Genomic DNA, 20,055 nt, shown 5'->3' on the forward strand with positions numbered 1-20,055 from the left:
ATAAACCAACACAACAAAATCTGAAATTTCACCCTAATGACCTATATACCTCTAATCAATCTTCACCACTGTATCTGTATGCATCTGTTTCAGACTGGTTTCATGCATAATCACAAATCCATTTTCAAAAGACTATCAAAGAGCTTCACAACTACCTTTGCATATTTAAGTATCTCAGAATCACTCTGACTAGCAAATTACATAATTAGATCTAAACAGGAGCTTATTTCAGGATGTCTGATAAAATACTTCTTTTTCACAAGCCAGTGAAGGAAATTCAGTGTCAGACACATCCTGAGAAGATGGATGGTGTCCTGCAATTAAGAGGCCTCTATTCCACAAAAAAAAAAAGGATTTCCCTTTCCTACCTTATCCACTCATCAGAATTGTATTGCTTACTTGGGGAAAAAGAATGGAGAGATGGGGTTATTTTTTTAACATCACGCTAAACTTAAAATAATCTTGTGTGCCTTAGGGTGATATGCCAGAGGAATCGGGAACTAACTGCTATCACCACTTTACAGAGGTGGCAAAACATACTGTTGAGAGAGATGAATTCAGTCTGAGGCAACTCCTCTTTCTTATTGTCCTCTGAAACAGCTGAGGAAACTCCCTCTCGCTGTGTGTGATGGATCAGCTCCCCTTTTCCCCATAACACATTGGGCAGAAGGGCTGCTGTACTGAAGTAACTTCTCTTGTTACTTTAGGAGAGCTGTGAAACAACTTCATGCTAGATGCAACAGCGAATCTTCTTTGCTGTCCCCCTAATGCTTCTGTCAAATGTAAATTATTAAAAAACACACGTGCATTAACTTAGATTTCATACAGCATTGATTTGCTGTGCTTTTCTGTTCTGTATCCTAAGCTGCTCACTGGAGACTGAATTTCCCAAAAACTAGTTTATCAAGAAAAATTTTTGTTGCTTTTTCACACAGCATCATAACTAGATGTTATTGGCCCACATCACTGGCCCCTTGCACGCTACACAGAATTTCCTGTCAGGCCACCTACCCAAATCTCAGCAGATCGAAGTAGTTTAAGCAGCCTGGTGTCCTGAAAATGTGGTATCAATATTGCACTTTGTGTTATTGTCAAAGACATGTTGTATCTTTTCTGACTGTCACCACTCACTATGTCTGCTAATTTGGCTAAAATGACTAGATTTGTTTTTAGAAGCAGATGATTATGATTATTAATATGTTAAGTAACTGGAGTATACCTCTTAAAAATTATATTTTCTTTTCAACTGGAGAACTGAGCATGTTTTTTTTTGTTTGACAGAAGGCACACAAATACTAAAGATACAAGAATAATGGTATCCCGAGTCTTAAGAAGAGTGGAACCCTATATACTTACAAGCATTTTCAGCTCCTTCTAAAATTGCATGCCAATGCTGATGCTGACAGGAATATCTTTGAATTAAGATATACTGGTGATCACATTTTGTGTTTGAAACAACACAATTTTCCTCATCTTGATTACTACTTTTCTAGCTGCCTTCTCCGATTTCCTTATATTTTATGCTCTGTTATGTACTTAAAACGTTTTGGAGAGCCATTTTCCTGCAATTATGTAGAGTGCAGATTATAGTCAAACCACTACAGATGGGCCTATGCAAGGTCTGAAAAGAATCAGTTGCACAGAAGGCCAGCTGGAAAGAAGAAGCTGTGTTACGGGAAAAACAGCTGGATTTGATGTTGAGATCGATGGACAAGGGGGACAGGAATTTCCAGCTTGGATGAAAGGACACAGAAGTAATTTTGCATAGAAGTTACAGCATATATTGCCTGAACACTGGAGTCCCTTTAAACAGATACTGAAGATACCAGCATACTAGATAATAGATACTGACACATTTTAACACTTTCTAAAAATGGTAACAGTTTCCTGATTTTGCTCAGTCAAAATGTTTCATATTTTATTTGGTTTAGATGTCCAGCAATTGATGTTTTTAATCAGATGCGTGCAGCTGGATCTGACTTGTTTCAGACCAACATTTTCCATTTCCCTCACATTAGTCACTTTTGGGAAAGAACAGCTTTCTGGAACTTCAGGCCATTTGTTCCAGGGTCATCTTTTACTGACATTGGGTCTGTTTAGACAGAGGCTTTTTGACATAAATATAGCACAACACCCTCCACAACTGTCAGCTCAGTGACAAAACTAGATGCTTGTGCTAAACAAAGCCAGGAAACAGTCAAAAGTATCTTGGAAGAAAAAGGCAGGCGGACAAAGAAGTAACCTTTTAGTCACCTCATATCATCAGGGCCAAGAACACAAGCAATTTAGCTTTATTTAATTCAAGCATCATTCCATCCTCTGACAAGTTCACTAGATCTAAATGTCATACATTAAAAATAAAAAGCAATTAGTTTTTAAAATTTTATCTACACATCAAATGACAGCGTAAGAAAATTATTTCTGATATTATCATTCACTGCACCATAAAGATTATTGCTCTTTCCATGAGCAACCTCATGAAAGGATGGATTTCAGCTGTACAAGCTCCAATCTGGACTGAAAGCTGGCATCAGACTATCTGGATTCATGACATTAATAATACTAATCAAAAGTATGCAATGCTTTCAGAAGAGTTATTTTCATTCATGAAGTAAACACATTTTGCTCTCCTTGTCCTGTTACAAAGGGTAGCCAAGGAGAGTGCTCAAAACTCAGAAGTGAATTGGATCTCGGCATCTTATGAGTCCCCCAACCCTCAGACCTCTCCAAATTATGGAGGTTGGAGGAATATCACAGCATGCTCCCCCACTGCCTTCTATGTGCACACAAATCCTTCCTCTTTTTCCCCAGGCACAAGCCCTCCGGCAGCCCCTGGGAAGGCTGTAACAGCACGGCACTGTCAGCCCGAGGTAGTCTTCTCGTGCCCAGCCATGCCAGCCTTGGGCCACGCTCCTCTGTGCCGCACAATGCAGCTCAGTGCAGGAGAGGATCTGGCTCTGCAATTAATGGCCCAGGCGCACAATGAACTCCTCCTCAGAGCACCAGGCACAGACAGACGAGGTTGTGTTCACTCGCACACAAGAGAGTATTTATTCGGTCCTCTGCAGACAGCCTCTCTAGCAGGCACCCGCCTCTCAGCTTCCCATCTCCTTGAGCAGGAGAGAAAACATGGGAGCAGAAGCCAAGGACTACTGAGTTTCAGTTTGACTGCTGGTATTGACTCATCGTTTGGCCTTACTTAGTCATTTAACCTCTCTGCCTTTAGTTCCCTCACTGAAATAAGACAGAGAAGTTGTATTTCACTGGGCAAGACAGTTTTCCCTCGGAAACAAACACAGGGGCTTGCTTTGGAGAGCTGAGCTGGCCATCGCCCCAGGGTGGCCGTCTGTCAACAGAGACAGAGCAAAGTGCGAGCAGCAGAGTTGGACTGTGATCTGTAGTATGCCACTACTAAGCTTTAACCTCTGCAAATGATCTTCCTGAGCTCCTGTGGCACAGCTGGTATGTAGCTGGTATAATTTAGACATCAAGCTATTCTCCTCACTGTGATGAAGGAAATCATGGCTTACCTGTGCTTACCAACAGTGTGATCCCCCCAGGTTTGGAGGGGGTGGCTGGTTGCCACATTCCCCTTGGAAAGAGAAGGGCACAGAAGAGGCTGCAAGTAGGACCAATAGGCCAAGCTTTGGATGCTGAGAGGAGTTTGAAGCAAGAGAGCGGCTCTGCCTCAGAAAATATCTGAGTGTACTTGCTAACAGTGAGGGATCTTATAGGTACCCACCAGCAAACCTACTGCATAAGAGACCAGAAGCAGTGCCGCCAAAGTGGCTGAACCAATACAGAATGGAGATTTGGGTCAATATATTGTGGCCTGGAGAACTTCCTGCCAGCAAAATTTCATGGGTAAGATTTATATTCTGTGACTATTGGTAAGCATTCTTCACTGCTATGTATCCCATTCATAATATGACTAGCAGTATAATATCATGGTTTTATTATTACTAACAATGAAGATTCAGTTAGAGTTTTTTTTCTAGTTTCTAGATTTTTAAATTCTGATATGGTGGCATTTTTCCTCAGCTGCAAAAAAAAAACCCCAAAACCCAAAAAACACTAGAGGTTGTTATTTATCATTTGGCTGCAGGAGCTGAAGCTCAGCAAAGCAACCCGATGGCTTTTGACAAAAGCATGAAAGCTGGCAACACAAGTACCTGCCAACACAGGCACTTGCCAATATTAACAGACAGAAGAGATGGGAAAATATTTCAAAGCACTAGTGAAGAAACTGAAATGCTCTTTAACTGAGGGGAGTCTTTCTACATCAGTTCAGCTGGGATGAAGGTGGAAGAGGGAGACATGCAGTTCTGGCCAAAACAGCTACACTAAGCAGAGCCTGAACACCTGCCAGGGCACCAGCTGGCTGGCTGCTTTATAATTCCTATCACCCTTGCAGAGACACAGCAATGAAGTGCCCAGCAAGGATGGGAATCAGAACTAGGACACGTGTGCGCCCCACACATCCCACCCTTGCAGGGCACCATCCGTTGGCAGGTGCAATGATACAATCCCATCCACAAGGCAAGGGAGCTTGTTCTGGGATGGAAATACAGTTGAGGTGGGCCAGAAAAAGAGGACTCACTTTACTTCTTTTTTCATCTCCAAAAGAGGTCAGAAGAAGAAACTCAGTCCAGTAAATTAGTCAATCCAGTTGGCCTTGGAAGGCACACTTCAGCTCCCTGATCCAACATGGCCTCAGTTAGATGCTTCACAGGTAGTCTGCAAAGAAAAATAGGTAGCTGGTGCCTACATAAGTGCCTGTACTCTCATCAAAATTGCCAAAGCAGGTGAAGGTGCTATAATCTCCGCAGAGCTGGTCTTTACTAGCTGGGTGCAACTGTGCTGGCAGAGAAGTGAAGGCAACAAGAAGTCCAACTTCAAGACTTTAAGGGAGGAGACAGAAAAGCCCAGCCATACTTAGCACCTTAGCATGGGGCCACAGGCAGGCTCAGAATGCATAAGGTGAAGCGTGTTACCAACCAGTCTGTCAGCATGCATCCTGGGCTAGTGGCAAGAACAACTGCAAGTCATTCAGACATGACAGTGGCAAGTCTATACCAGCACCTCAGGCAAAGTAACATCCCCATCCCAACAGCTAAATGTCCCAAGGCAGCTGCAGCTCAGGGAGTTTAAATGGGGGAAAGCTCCTACACAAAAGCACAGCTCCCTCTATTTGGTCTTGTAAAAGCTCAGGGTTTGCCACCCCTCTGGGAGGTTACTCTGCTACATCAGCTCTTTCCCTAGCAAGGGACTGCAGTGCAGTCTGCTGACAGAGATTTCATCCCTTAACTCCTCCCAGGCCTCTTTTTGCAGAAGGAATGGCATGGTCTTAGGTAACATTTCATATCTTGGATTTTAGAGAAGAAAAGCCAAAGCATGCTAATTTAAAACGTGATTAAGAGATATTTCAATGACTAATATGTCACACGGAGAGATAACTCACTGCTATTCCAGAAGCAGGGTTTGGGCAAGCTGTTCTTCAAAGAGGCTATATTGCATTGAAGGGATTTAACTAATACCGAGTCTGCAGTAATGGGTTATGTGCATTAAACCCATTTTTCACATGAGAAATCATACTATATACTGCCCCACAAGTTCATATATTCATCTCAAATACATGGATAATTATGTGAAAAAACCTGCAATCTGGAATATGAATGTTGTCCAGCCTCATGCAGCAGGACATTCTGCTTCACAGTGGGATTGCAATCTGTTAGGGCTCAGGTTGGCTCTGAAGCAGTAGTTCCTTAATAGAGTTTAACATTTGGGAAGGCAGTAATTGCACATGATCTGTCTGAAGCAGGAGAGGACAGCAAAAAGCATGGCAGGAAGAAAACTGAAACTTCAGGCTCAGAGGTAAAGTAAAAATAGGGTATACTTATGATGCTGTTGTGTTCATCTCAGGTTGTCTGTTGCCAAACCATCTGGGAGAGAGAAGACGCAACATAAACCAACTGCACCTTGAGAAGGCAGAACATATAGCATGATCAAACCCTTCGTAGCATCTACAGCTTGTCACCTAGATAAGGTGAAATCCTAACAACTTTCACTGCTAGGTAAGCAAGCATGTTTATAAGAACCTAGCAGGAGTTGTCATTCATCTTTTACTAATTTTCCACATCTCAAGGCGCACCTTGCTGAGCATGGCAAAATGATATGGGGAAGGTCACAAATCAGTCTTGGTAAAAGTAAAGCTCTTTGAGAGCACAGGGTGTTTTGAGTGCTTTGCTTAAAGAACAAGACCTTCTTCACAGACATTTGGTTGAGCCTTAAACTACCTAACTGGGTCAAAAAAGGGTTTGTGCAGCACCATTACACAAGCTGAACCAATAACTACTGCTGAGACTGCATTACGCTGGGAGCACTCGTTTCAGCTTTTATTCACTGAGAAAATTACTTGTTCAAGCAAAACTCTCTGGTTCACTGAACTAGCAATGGGGTTCCCCCAGCTGGATACCTGTGCAGCAGGCAGCAGAATGCACCCCTTTTTGTAGAAAACATGATACAAAAAAGTTGACAAGCATCATGCACAAAAGCTATGAAAGTGCTGACATTAAGACAACTTATCTTTGCCTTCTCAGAAGTGCTTGTGTTGAGAGATCAACAACACAAGCAACCACAAGGCAGTTTTGTCCCAATCTCTTCCCGCCCTGGGAGGAAACCCTGAGCATTTCTCCCAGAGCCTGCTTGTGATCAGTCTTGGTGGTCAAATTTTCCTACTCTTCTGATCGGGTCTTATTTCACTAAAAGAAGGCACGAGAGGAGAGCAAAGGAAAAGCATAAGCATAATTAAAACTCTATAGAATACAGTTGCATCAGCTGGAACCCCTGTGGGTTTACAGAAGTGTACCCTAAGAGAACACATCAGAGGCTGGGCACAGGGCTTGGGTGACAGATACTGGCTTCTGTACAGATATCAGGGGGCTCGAAAACAAGATGACACATGTAGCATGTGTAGATCCCACCTAGCACTGCAGCTTCCCATACAGGCACTGTGAAAGCGTGATGTAAGAAGTCATCTGTCCACATTATGCTGAAAGACACTCTGTGGTGAGACCGATGTATGTTCTCTCAGCCTCTGCTGAAGAAGGGTCTGCACATTTAAACATGGTTAAACTCCATAGTTACTTGTACTGCCAGGAAGCTGCACAAAAGGAGGTTTCGTTCCTAGGTTCACTTCTGAAGACCAAACAGTCTTAAAGGAATTTTGATGGGGTTTGCATGGGGTGAATCTCAAGAATGGAGATTGATGCTGAACACTTGTTTTTCCTAAGTGACTTAACTGGATGCAGGTCAAAGCTATTTCTCGAGAGAGTCTAGGGGGTCCTGAGCTTTGCTTCTGAAGGGGAAGAGCTGAGGAACCTGTAAATGATCTGTAAGGACAGCTGCTCTCAAGAACTGACCCTGCATGTGTCTCTAGGAGAAAGAAAATTACAGTAAGCCTAAAGTCAGTGATGAACTAACACCATAAACAAGCAATGCATCTATTTTCTTTGCCTCAGAAGACAATGGGGGGAAACCAAACTGAACCAAGCAACCAACCAACGAACCAACCAAAAACAACCCCCTAGAGGAGATTTTATATAGAGACCAAAAATAAAAAAATATATTTTGGGGGAGACAATATATATTGAATTGTTCAGGAGAATCACTACCACATGTATCACAAATGCCAAGATCCTAGTAGGAATGAAAAGCCCTGGAAAGTTCTAGGGAAACGCAAACCCACTTTTTTTAAAAAAAAAAAAGAAAAATCCAAACAAACTCCATCATCCTGGATGTTATGAAATGGCTAAAAATCATCAGGCTTCCTATCTCAGACCTGCACTTCCTGGGAGAGATCATTTCCTCACTGTCCATGGCAGGATATTGTGCACTTTCCTTCTGGCCATTGCAAACAAATGTGATTGAACTAAACAGATCAATGAGCTGCTAATTGTTCTAGTTCTGTGTCATATGTGCAATTAAGCCTAAAGAAGAGGCAAAGTTTAAATTTGTAACTTATAGTAACACCTAGTTCTGCTTCTGAAACTTGATCTGACTTCCTATTTTATTAATTGCTCAGAGGTATCTCAAACTGATTAAAAGTATCTTGGTTAATAAGGAAATAAAGGAATTAACAAGTTCCAGGAACGGTTTCATGTGAAATCAGCCTCGATTGAATTAATCAAAATGATTTATTGGGACACTACAGATGCCACCCATCCCTCCTGCTCTCAGGGAATTAAATCAAAAGAAGTAAATAATTTAATTCAGTTTCTTTTGAACAGATTTGATGTACTAGTTGATTTTTAGGGAAGGAAATTATGCTATTCATCAAGACTTGTAAATTAGTGCTAGTGAAAAAGAGAGATTAAACCCAATTTTTCCTGACGTTTTCTAAGATGAACTTAATTCAGAAAAGTTCTTTGCTGTTGTCTGGGTTTTTCTGCAGGAAAAAAAAGTTATTATTACAATTTATTTTAATAAGATAATTTGTATAGAGCAAATGCTTCAGAATGAAAAAAAAAAATCGCTGTGCTGTTAGCATCTTTTCTTGTTCGTTTGGGCATTGGGAGAGCAGTTGCGAGCCAAACAAACACAGCTGGTCCTCATTCCCCTGTGTCTATTGTAGACTAATGCATCAGCTGACTGAAGGCACAATCTCTCCTCTTTGCAATCTATTTTCTTATCAAAATAATGCAAACAATAAATAAATGAAAAAGAAAAGCTACAACCTGGAAAATCATAGAATCACTAGGTTGGAAAGGACCCACTGGATCATCGAGTCCAACCATTCCTAACAATCCCTAAACCATGCCTCTCAGCACCTTATCCACTCGTCCCTTAAACACCTCCAGGGAAGATGACTCAACCACCTCCCTGGGCAGTCTCTGCCAGTGCCCAATGACCCTTTCCATGAAAAATTTTTTTCCTGATGTCCAGCCTGAACCTCCCCTGGAGGAGCTTCAGGCCATTCCCTCTTGTCCTGTCCCCTGTCACTTGGGAGAAGAGGCCAGCTCCCTCCTCTCCACAATCTCCTTTCAGGTAGTTGTAGAGAGCAATAAGGTCTCCCCTCAGCCTCCCCTTCTCCAGGCTAAAAAAAAACCCCTGTTCCCTCAGCCGCTCCTCAGAAGACTTGTTCTCCAGCCCCCTCACCAGCTTCGTTGCTCTTCTCTGGACACACTTCGGAGCCTCAACATCCTTCTTGTGGTGAGGGGTGGTTTTCAACCCAGGAGAGTGTGCGCCTGTCCAGGCCAGAGGCTGACATTTTCTGAGGCAGAATGCTGTGAGAAGCTGTGTCAAAGGCTTTACTGAAGTGCAAGAAGACTACATCCACAGCCTTTCCCTCATCCAGTAGGCGAGCCACTTTGTCATAAAAGTCGATCAGGTTAGTTTGGCAAGACCTGCCTGTGTGAAAAATACCTGATCCACAACAATTCCATAATGCAGTGTACTTAAACCACATCACAGTACAGCACATATTAGACCATCAAGCTGGAGCACCTGGGGATTGTAGAACACGACAAACCTGAACCACAGAATTCTCAAACTCAGAATCGCTGGAGTATGTTTTCATTGGAGTGAGTAAATTTAACTAAACACAACTCTTTGCTGAGGGGAGAATGGAAGGAGGAAGAAGCCTCATTTTATGTTTCAGGAAACAGAAGATTAAACAAAATTACTTTTCTGCCTGGGAACTGCATCATTGTATTAAAACATAACATTAGTTCCCCAAATTAACCTAACCAATTTGTAGAAAAATTGGTACAGTAAACACGATAAGAATAAACAACTTGCTTGAGATCACACAGCAAGTCAGGGATGCGGCTTTCTGACTGAGTCCTATGGCTCAGTCACTAAGGGTAGGTCTGCACGGCATACTGACTCCACATGACTTGCTCCACTGACGGAATACCAAGATTAATTAGCCCATGATTACTGTGCAGATGTGCCTTATGTGCTTCCCAATCTATCAAAAACCCTTTAGTACTACTGTCTTGCATTGAGAACAGCGGTTTCACCACTTTCTAATTAAAAGGAGAAATATAACCTGAAAGAGCATGAGGTTTGTGTGTTTGTGAAGCATCAAATTTCCATAGCAATGGCTATTATAATTTTTCTTTTGTATATAGTCTTTATTCTTTCGTATATAATCTATAGCTTCAGCCAAATGGTGGATTCAGAGCTCTGTTCTCTGCCGGTCAGTGATGTTTTTACAGGATTGCTGAGGACTTTTACTTCCACCTGTGCTGGCTCTGAGCCAGCCTTTTCAGAAGCATTTTTCTGCTTAGCGCTGAGCTGAACCAGAGCTCGACTTGCACTCTAGGCTCTACTTGCCTGTCCCACTTCTCTCTTCCTCTGCAACTATCTGTTCTTACCCCATCAAGCTATTTGTAAATAACAATGGAAATTACTTTGGAAGAGACAATCAGAAATGCAGTTGCCTGTTTAGGGCAGGAGGTCTATGTACTCCAAATTTCTTGCCTATCCACCTTTCACCCACTCCTGAGAGCTCCCTTTCAAATCCTTTAAATGCCATTATAGCACTGTATGAACACACGCTACCTGCCAGTGATTAGGAGCACCCTTCTGGCCCTATAAAGCCTCTCATCAAACAGAGAATATGAATAACACTGATTAATTCAAGTTCTCTGATGAATGAATGAATGAATAAATAAATAAATAAATGCAGCAACAAATCTCTCTCATAGAAATGGGCTGCATTTCCAGTACGGGAAGGGCAGGAGCTAAGCAGCCCTGATCTGGCCGGTTTGTTGCACGCTCAGAGGAAGAATGATGGCTGATCAGACAGCTGAGACCCAGGATATCGCACACCAGAACAAGCAGACTCAGAACTTACTGGAGCATTGCTAGTGAACACTGGTGTCCACTATGACCGAGAAGAAAGTCTAAGGGACTAATGGGACATTGTAAATCCACAAAGGCTTTATAACTGCTAGGTGACTTGAAGTTCCACATTGTGTTGCATTTGGTTAGGTATTTGCTATTGTTGGGATTTTATCTGGGGTGAAAGCACGGGAAGTGCTGCTTTTGAGGTCTTTTCCCCAGAGCTATGAGAAGGAGGGTAAACTGTTTATGTGCTAAGCAAGCAGAACTTGCGTGTAGAAGTGAAACAGACTCCATACAGCCAAATGATTTCAGTTCAACACATCCTAAATACAGAACCACGTACAAATAACCTCTTACGTAGACTTAAAGCAGGTACTAGTCCACCCCTGTTGAAATACAAGAAGCATTCCTCCTTTTCTCTCTTTTCCAGCAATACTTCTCGATTATTCATTGAATTTAACCTAGGGTTTAACACTTTAAACCCATGTCTTTTGCTTTCTGTGAAACATAATCTACCGCAGCACTAATATAAATTTAACGACTTTACTGGGCTACACACCTTTAATTTAGTTTCCTCACAGTGAAAACGGGGTTGGGGAACAAACCCACCACCTTCACACAATATATTTCCCTTTCCTGTAGACCTAAATGTTCTCTTCCCAAAGCCTAGGACAAGGGGTAAATTAGAACAAATGAGACTAGGAGGCTTCAAGCAGAACCCCCCAGCCGATTTCCCAGAAGACACAAAAGCTTCTCACCTTCATGGAAATTATAAAAGACAAATAAAAACTCCAAATCCACAAATTTACTGATGGCAACATTAAAACAGCAAACAGAAGAGGACAGCAAAAGGTAATCTGTTTACCAGCTGACACGTGCCTCTAACTCTCAGCACCACAGAGCACTGATTCTACATTTTAAGAATTGAACTCGGCATTGATGTAAACCTATTGACTTAATTGTTCTTGTAAAACATTAACCTGAGGCACTGGTGATTCAAACCTTAGCAGATGCAGCAATAGAGAGATCACATAAAAAGGTATTTTTTTTTTTTTTTACTAACTGTTAATCTTATTTAAATCTTAGTTGATTAAATCACTGAATGACAAGGTTTTGGGTACTACCAAGCGTGCTACCTTCCGATATATATTACATATCCGTTGCTAAGCCTGGTTCACAGTGATACAGGTGAGGAGGAAAAGACTTTCAGAAGACCTTGACTGCAGACAAAATTTTATCTCTTAGCACCTTTTTTCTCCCTCATAGGAATGATTACAACCCTCTTTCCTGTTCACTAAGCAACTGCCATATCCCAGCAACCCCTAAACCGTTTCGCTAATTGTGCGAGTTTTTTTCATGGTGTTTTTTTTTTCCCCTCCAGAACACAAATTCTTCAGGTATTGCAATTCAGTAAAACCATGTTTTTATAGATGTAATGCTTGCCAAAACAGGACACTTTTTTTCAAAAGAAAAGAATGCTTCTCTGGGTGGAATTACAGTCCTTTTGCAGTGTCTTCCTGTCATAAAAAGTATCTTCTACATAACTGTTTATATTAGACCATGAAAAAAGGAACTCTATTTCTTTGATTAATAAATATATTCATTCCCCATGAGACTCCCATTTCAAGAACCAGATCTTAACAACATAGAGACATATAGACAACATTTGTGCACAAGTGGGTCTACTTCACAGCGTTTTTTCATCAGTTTAACTAAAAACTGCAGTAGGAACTTCCCATATCATTGCAAGTGGGCACAATTATTGCCTGGAAACTTTCCTTTTTAAGAAGGCAGTGGTTATGAATTATACTTTAGTAAATAAACTTTTACAAGTGGAACACCATGCATCTTAAGATGATCTGGTAAACAGTACATTTGTTTACAGCACAGACACCTGCTGCAGATACATATTTTCACAGGAAAAGGACCGTTAAATTTTCTGTAGGACCACACTAGCACATCATTGATCCCAACCACATTAAAATAAGCAGTTTTTCTAAAAGAACAACAAACAACATCTGGTTTTATAATCCAGTAAATTTTAAATGCTCCAGTGTAACAGTACAATTAAATAGGGTTGATATGGTTCCCACTGCCTTCTAGACCAGGGTGCGTAATCTTATGTCCCTGACATTATTGAATTTAGAATGATGAAAGGAAAAAAAAAATACAAGGAACAGATTTGCAGTAATACTGGATGAATTATGTTTCTTTTTGTATATGTCTGTTCACTCAAGCGTTAAGTATTTTCTGAATTATAGAACACATAACCTAGCTTCATCCCTGCTGGAAAGACAGCTACTAAATCATTTATAGGTTGAGTGGTCCACCAAGCCACTTACACATAGTAATTTGCTATCTTGAAGCTTTCAGCAGGCTCTCAAACGAACTCAATGAATTACGTTAGAGAAAACTCAGAAACACTGGGGAGCTGCAGAAGTACACTGAAAGAAGCTCTATTCTAAGGCCTATTTTCTTTGAATAGGAAAACAAAGTCAGACGTTAGTCAGCATTAGATGTACAAGGATGAAAGTCTATGCAATAGTGAAGTTGCACGTAAGGAAAATCAAAGCATAAAGCAAAACTGTACAGATTAAATTAGAAATGTTTCTAAGGAAAACTGACTTAGGCAATCATACTGAGCTTGTATGGGTTCACGTGAGCAACCATCCTCCTAATAACCCCGAAGCTACCAGAGAATGATGACAACAAACTGTTGTAGGGGGGGTTCAGTCAATGTGCCAAGGGCAGGGCAGCCTTTCAGAGACCCCAAGGCAGGCTGGAGGACTGACAGGATCCCTGCTAACTTCAGCAAGGACCAGTGCAAAGCCCCCAGCTGCACTGCAGTAACCCCAGACAGTGATACAGGCAGTGACATTGCAAGGCTGTGAGAAACGGTTGTGCTGCTGTGGCACAGAATGACAGAAAATGTGAGTCTTGGGCAGGAAATTGATAGCCCACGCCCTTCAAGTGAAGAGAAGGAGGCAATGCGTTCTTCTATCATCAAGCTCAGACTCAAAAAATGGGTGTTTCCAATATAGGAAACAACGACAAACACTGACGAGACTGGTGGTGACAAATGACATTCAAGTGCAAGTAACAATATTGAGTGTGGTCACAAAAAATGACCTGGAAATGTAAAGTAGCTCTTTTTCCATGTGGATTGAATGCAGCTTTTTGTTTGTTTTAAAACCATATCTAATTGACTAAACCAATATAATTTTGTTTGGTTTTCCCTATTCTGTGAAACCTATGGAACTACGGGGAGAACTTTTTTTTTAGTTCATGCAACACTGGAAAAGAAGTTAATTTTTATCTGCTCGCTTAATCATAAATTAAGCTGCAACTTTGCAATCGTTGTAAATTTCTATGTTCACTACAGAAACACAGACCTACACAAGCTGACAAGCCCCCAAACATTTCAAACAGAAGACATGACTTTTGAGGCCCCAAAAAAGGCTACAGGCCTCACAGCCTCCAACTTAAGAACTGAACATCTGGAACTCTGTTTATAGTTGATTCTCCCTGCAGAGAGGTGCGATTACAAATCAAAGAGGAATATTGCTGTTAAATGTCCCTTAGAATAAACTTCCTGATAGAAGATCATCCTTTACAATGAAATCAATGACAGAGCAACATCCAGAATCGGTCATTGCCACCTAAAAAAAGAAACTTCAGGACAAGTTATGGACATATGTATTTAGAATCATAGAATGGTTTGGGTTGGAAGGGACCTTAACCAGATCCAAGCCCCCTGCATTGGCAGGGACACTCTTCCATTGGATCAGATTGCTCAAAGCCCATCCAATCTGGCCTTGAACACCTCCAGGGATGGGGCAGCCACAGCTTCCCTGGGCAACCTGCGCCAGTGCAGCTGAACTGACAAATGTCTAGGCAGAACTGTGACTGATGAGACCGTCCATTAGAAAAAGATTTACACTGAAAATAATAAAGGAAAACACTGCTCAAGTCTGTTAAAACAGACAGAAAATAGCATCTCAGATCTACACCACAGTCTAGCGACAAGACCTGGCTCTGTGAAGCCAGCAGAACACCTTGGCAAGACGCTAAACCTGGGTATTTGCTTTATTGTTGATTTGGGTTATACGTTATTCAATATATTATAAAAAGAATGATGAAAAGCTGTGGTTAAAAAAAAACCAAACAACCAACCATACTTTCTACACTCACGAATAGTACCCTGTCTTTTAATCTGTAACCTTATTCAGAAAATATGGCTTATTTAATTACAAAAGTCTACACATGTCAATAACGTTATACCAACACAGTATTGTCCACTTGTGTACCCCTGAAAAGGTAAAACCAAAATAAATACAAATCCTTTAATTAAGGTAAGGTAAAACCAAAAAAAAAAAAAAAATACAAATGCTTTAATTAAGCGGGGCTGCCTGCACTGGGTCAGAGAATTTGTCCTCTGAGCTGTATTTTTCTGTAAGAAATTCCATGTCTTAACTAAACTTAATAACATGTTAAAGACAAATATCCAGAATTCTGATTTCACATAAGGAGAGACGTATGGTGAAAAAATTTTGTGAAAATTGTAAAATTAATCTAAATACTAATGATTTTGTACTGCATGTTCTTTACTGCATGTTAGTACTCAAACATTTTAGTTATATAAAACTGCCTAACTATAACCCTGAGGGATCCATATGGATTCTGTAGAAGGAAACAGATCAGCAAGCGAGAAACAGTACCTGGCTCATACTTACCAGTCCACTTCAAGGCAATGGTCAGATCCAATTCCTAGTTGGCATGAACTGTGTGGATGAGCAGCACGCAAGACTGCAGCCGAGAACGGATAACCAGCGGATCACTGTGGGCGTGGGCTTGTGGTCCTGCAGGCTACCAAACCACAGGGCAGGAAAACAAAAGTCGTTAGTCTCAGGTATGGTTGGGTCTCTGGGTGGGGAAAGGGAGAAAATAACATTTGGTACCAAAGATAAGCCTTTCTTATCCTGTTTTGGCACAGTCATCATGAATCACATAATGGGCTCCATGCAACATCCCCTCTTCCTCATAACATCTATGCAATGCATCTGTCACTGCACTGGTGCTATTAACAACTTGTTGCTGTGTACCTCTGTGGAATGAGACTAAATTAAAGATTTCAAGGCTACTACTTTAAACTTACATTCCCATTAACATGTAGTGACAACAGACAAGTATCAGTTTGTATGAATATAATACTGCTCACATAAGGCAGATAAAATCTGACACATTATGACATGTTTCTGCATTCCGTAATGTAATCTGATGTTTGTTCGTCACAGTGAGAGAAACGCTTTATCTTGAAGATATTTTATGTATGCGTTTTAATCAGTGCTATACTCCTTAATTATTCTTGAAATATGTGTTCTGTAGGATGCTACGGTCATTACAGCCATTGGAAACACGCAGGAACATGGAGGAGGGGCTGTTCACAAAGGCTTGTAGTGCTAGGATGAGGGGCAATGGGTATAAACTGGAGAGGGGTGGATTCAGGCTAGACATACAGAAGAATTTCTCCACCAGGAGAGTGGTGAGGCACTGGCACAGGTTGCCCAGGGAAGCTGTGGATACCCCATCTGTGGAGGTGTTCAAGGCCAGGTTGGATGGGGCCCTGGGCAGTCTGGTCTAGTGGGAGGTGTCCCTGCCTATGGCAGGGGGGTTGGAACCGGATGATCTTTAAGGTTCCTTCCTTCTCAAAATATTCTGTGATTCTATTCTATGATTCTAAGAAGAAATGCAACCACCAGCTTCAAAATCTTTGACATCAGGATCACTAATAGGTCAAAAATGCAAGATCAGAGCGGATATCAGGGGAACAAAACTTGCCATAATTCAGAAGCAACATAAACAGTTAAAATAATACATACTTTAATCTCTTCAAATAGATCTGCGTACATCACCAAAAAAAAAAAAAAAAAAGCCTTACCAGCATGCTAAAGCTCATAAACTAATGAAACTGATACGTACAAGAAATCAGGCCCTTGGATTTCTAGACAGCAGGTTCCCAGAGTGACTGGGGAGGTATGTGATGCTACTGAAAGCTCATCCCTGAATTGCATGTGTTAGCCTTGCATTTCACAAAATTCCAGCAGCATTTTCTGGGCGCATTATTAAGGACATCCTTATATAAGAATTATTTTTTCATATTTTAAAGAAACCTTTCCTATAAATTCACAAAGGCTAATTTTGACAGATTTTTTTTTTTAATAAGGAGAGCACAACTTCAGCATTATGAACCAGAGGGACAATACAAGTTTGTTGGGAAATCTATCTATGGTTATATCTGCTTTCACAAGTAGTGAGCTTAATATGCATAGATTTACATAACAAAATATTTGGTGCTGATGACCTGATATCTAAAGTGTGTATGTTTTAGGGATAGAAACTCTGGACTAGCTCCAGTCTGGTCCTGTTAGCATTTGGATTGCATTAGGAAAGCTGATGCAACCTACCTTCTGGTTTATTTTTTATTTAAAAGAAATTTAGTTCATATTACAAGACTGCTCCATTCTATAAGCCAAAGTGCTAAGCAGAGATAACAGGAAAATTAATTTCAAAAGTGTGTTAAAATACTAATGTGGCTACATACAGAACCACAGGCCAGAGGAAATTCAGTCCCAGGCATACAGTCAAAAAGTTCTGGATATGTGTTCTCCTTGGTTTCTCACACATATATATGTTTCCCTAAGACATTTTAGCCTGTCACTGCAAATTTTTACCAAAACTTTCAGCCTTGTTTCCTATGCCACCGTATGGCTGCTCTGTGTCTCCATGCCCCTAAACAAGATGCTTCCCTGGGCAACCTGTGCCAGTGCCTCACCACTCTCATGGTGAAGAAATTCTTCCTAATGTCTAGTCTAAACCTGCCCCTCTCCAGTTTATACCCATTGCCCCCAGTCCTATCCCCACAAGCCTTTGTGAACAGCCCCTCCCCAGCTCTCCCGTAGCCCCTCCAGGTACTGGAAGGTCACTATAAGGTCTTCCCAGAGCCTTCTCTTCTCCAGGCTGAACCACCCCAACTCTCTCAGCCTGTCCTCATATGGAAGGTGCTCCAGCCCTCTGACCATCTTTGTAGCCCTTCTCTGGACCCATTCCAAGAGTTCCATACCCTTCTTATGTTGAGGATTCCATAACTGGACACAATACTCCAGGTTAGGTCTCACAAAATAGTCCATCTCAGCTTCCAGCTCACAACTGGCAGTCCCCAGCGCAGTCAGATCCCTGCATATTGCTATGGACTACAGAGCATACAATAAAGGGAGATCTTTTTGAGTCTGTTAAATTCAGGACTCGGGAAAAGCTCCAAGAACTCTCCTCCACTCAGCCAAGTTGCTTTAGAGTGAGCCCTTCAGTTCTTTCTATAACTACAGCTAAACGCATACAAGTAAGTCCCAGCAGCTGTTACCAGCTTCAGGATTGAGGAGGTTTAAATTATAGTGGGGTCAAACTTAGGTTTGTTTTCCCAGTTTTTCAGAAGAGGCAATACAGCTGCAGTTGGGAAGGGCATAAAATACATCAATACACTGCCTTCAATATTTTGTTGCCAGTGGAACTGACTTCAGTATTGCAAAGTAAATGTATCTCTGTGGGACAGATCTTTTTGGTCTATAAACCACAAAGTTAATTTAGCCCGTAGTCTTAATTCCAGTTTCCACAGTAGTCACAGAAACTCTGACTGAATTCCAGGTTTCACATCCAGTTGGCAAGATTACTACTTAAGAGAAACACTTTTACTTAAAGGTGAGCAAATTTAATGAAGGCATCACGAAAACAAACACAGAACCACACTACACATTGCATTTTCCCAGTGCAATGGCACCTCTGGTATGGAAATATGGAATGCTAAAACAACTAACAGTATGGAAATGCAAAATGCTATAAAAACATTTTTTGATGTGGTCAATGTCTTAAGTCTCCCATCAAGTTCAAGGGGGCCAAGCATTAACCTGTTTTAATATTTACAGATACATTTTCAAAACAGAAAAGACACTATGGGGGAGAGGCTTGAGGGCAGACCAATGTCTCACATTTTTCTCTTTATCTTCCTACAGATGCCTTCTCTCAGAAGTCTGACATTATTTCTCTTTAATCTTTTTCCAGAATGATTTTTTTTTTAAAATAAAACTCACAAAAATAGTTGAATACCAGTGAGAAAATGATTTTTAAGAAAAAATTTGTTTGATTAATATTGACAGCTGGCCTCTTCCCCACCCCGCCTTCCCCTGATGTGGCTTTTTGTTTATTCTCCCTCTCTCTCCTTCCACAGCTTACAGATAATTCCTCTTTTCCTCTGTGTCACCTGCTAATCTTCTCTGTTCTGCTTTCACTCAAGTCTTTTCCCTTTCATCTGCTTATTCCTGTCCTCTCTGACCTACCTTAGAAACAAACTCCTATTTTATCTCTTCCTAAGTTGTTCTGCTTGCCCCTCCTACATTGTTTGTGGTGAACATTGAAATTCTGCAGTCGGAAATTAGGAGATGCCTTCTGGTGATGGAAATTAATTGCTGCATCAAGTCATAATTAATCTAGATTTGCATAGGTTTAAATAGCTCACCTGGTCCCACCAGTCTTTCAGAAGTCCAGGCAATACACTGAGCCAAATGTCAAACTGCAATGTCTTTGCGGGCAGGTGGACAGGCAAAATCAGGAAGTCCTGACACAGATGGATCCTGAAAACTAGGACAGTTCCAGTTCAAGTGAATTAAATCTATATACAACTGTCTAAAATACATTCCATTAATATTTTGGGGCATAGAACACTTGAAAGTGTGTTGAAGCATACCACCTCGTTTCACTTCAGCCGTCAAAACAAAATCACTTGGCCAGCAACTGCATTTTAAAACAAAGGGCCAGGCTGGCCCAAGAATGAACACACCACAGTCACCTTCAGGGATTCACTGCTGCTAAGAAAGGGAACGGAAAAACACCCCAACTACATAACGACAGTTCCCACTTATAATTTAAACCAGAAAAGAACTAAAGTAAGGATTGGATCCCTCTGTAGCATTGCTGAGCTGTTCTTCAAGCTGTATTGAATCTGGGAACTAAAAGACAAACAGAAGCTCAATTTTGTTAATTCTACAGAGATGTTCCTTCCTTTAGTATTTTGAACATTAGGGAATAATTTACTTACGATGAACTACTGCACTCACTGTATAGATTTCAAAAAATACAAAATTTGCAGTATTCACA

Source organism: Cuculus canorus, chromosome 3 (genome assembly GCF_017976375.1).
Source record: "Cuculus canorus isolate bCucCan1 chromosome 3, bCucCan1.pri, whole genome shotgun sequence".
Classification (NCBI taxonomy): domain Eukaryota; kingdom Metazoa; phylum Chordata; class Aves; order Cuculiformes; family Cuculidae; genus Cuculus; species Cuculus canorus.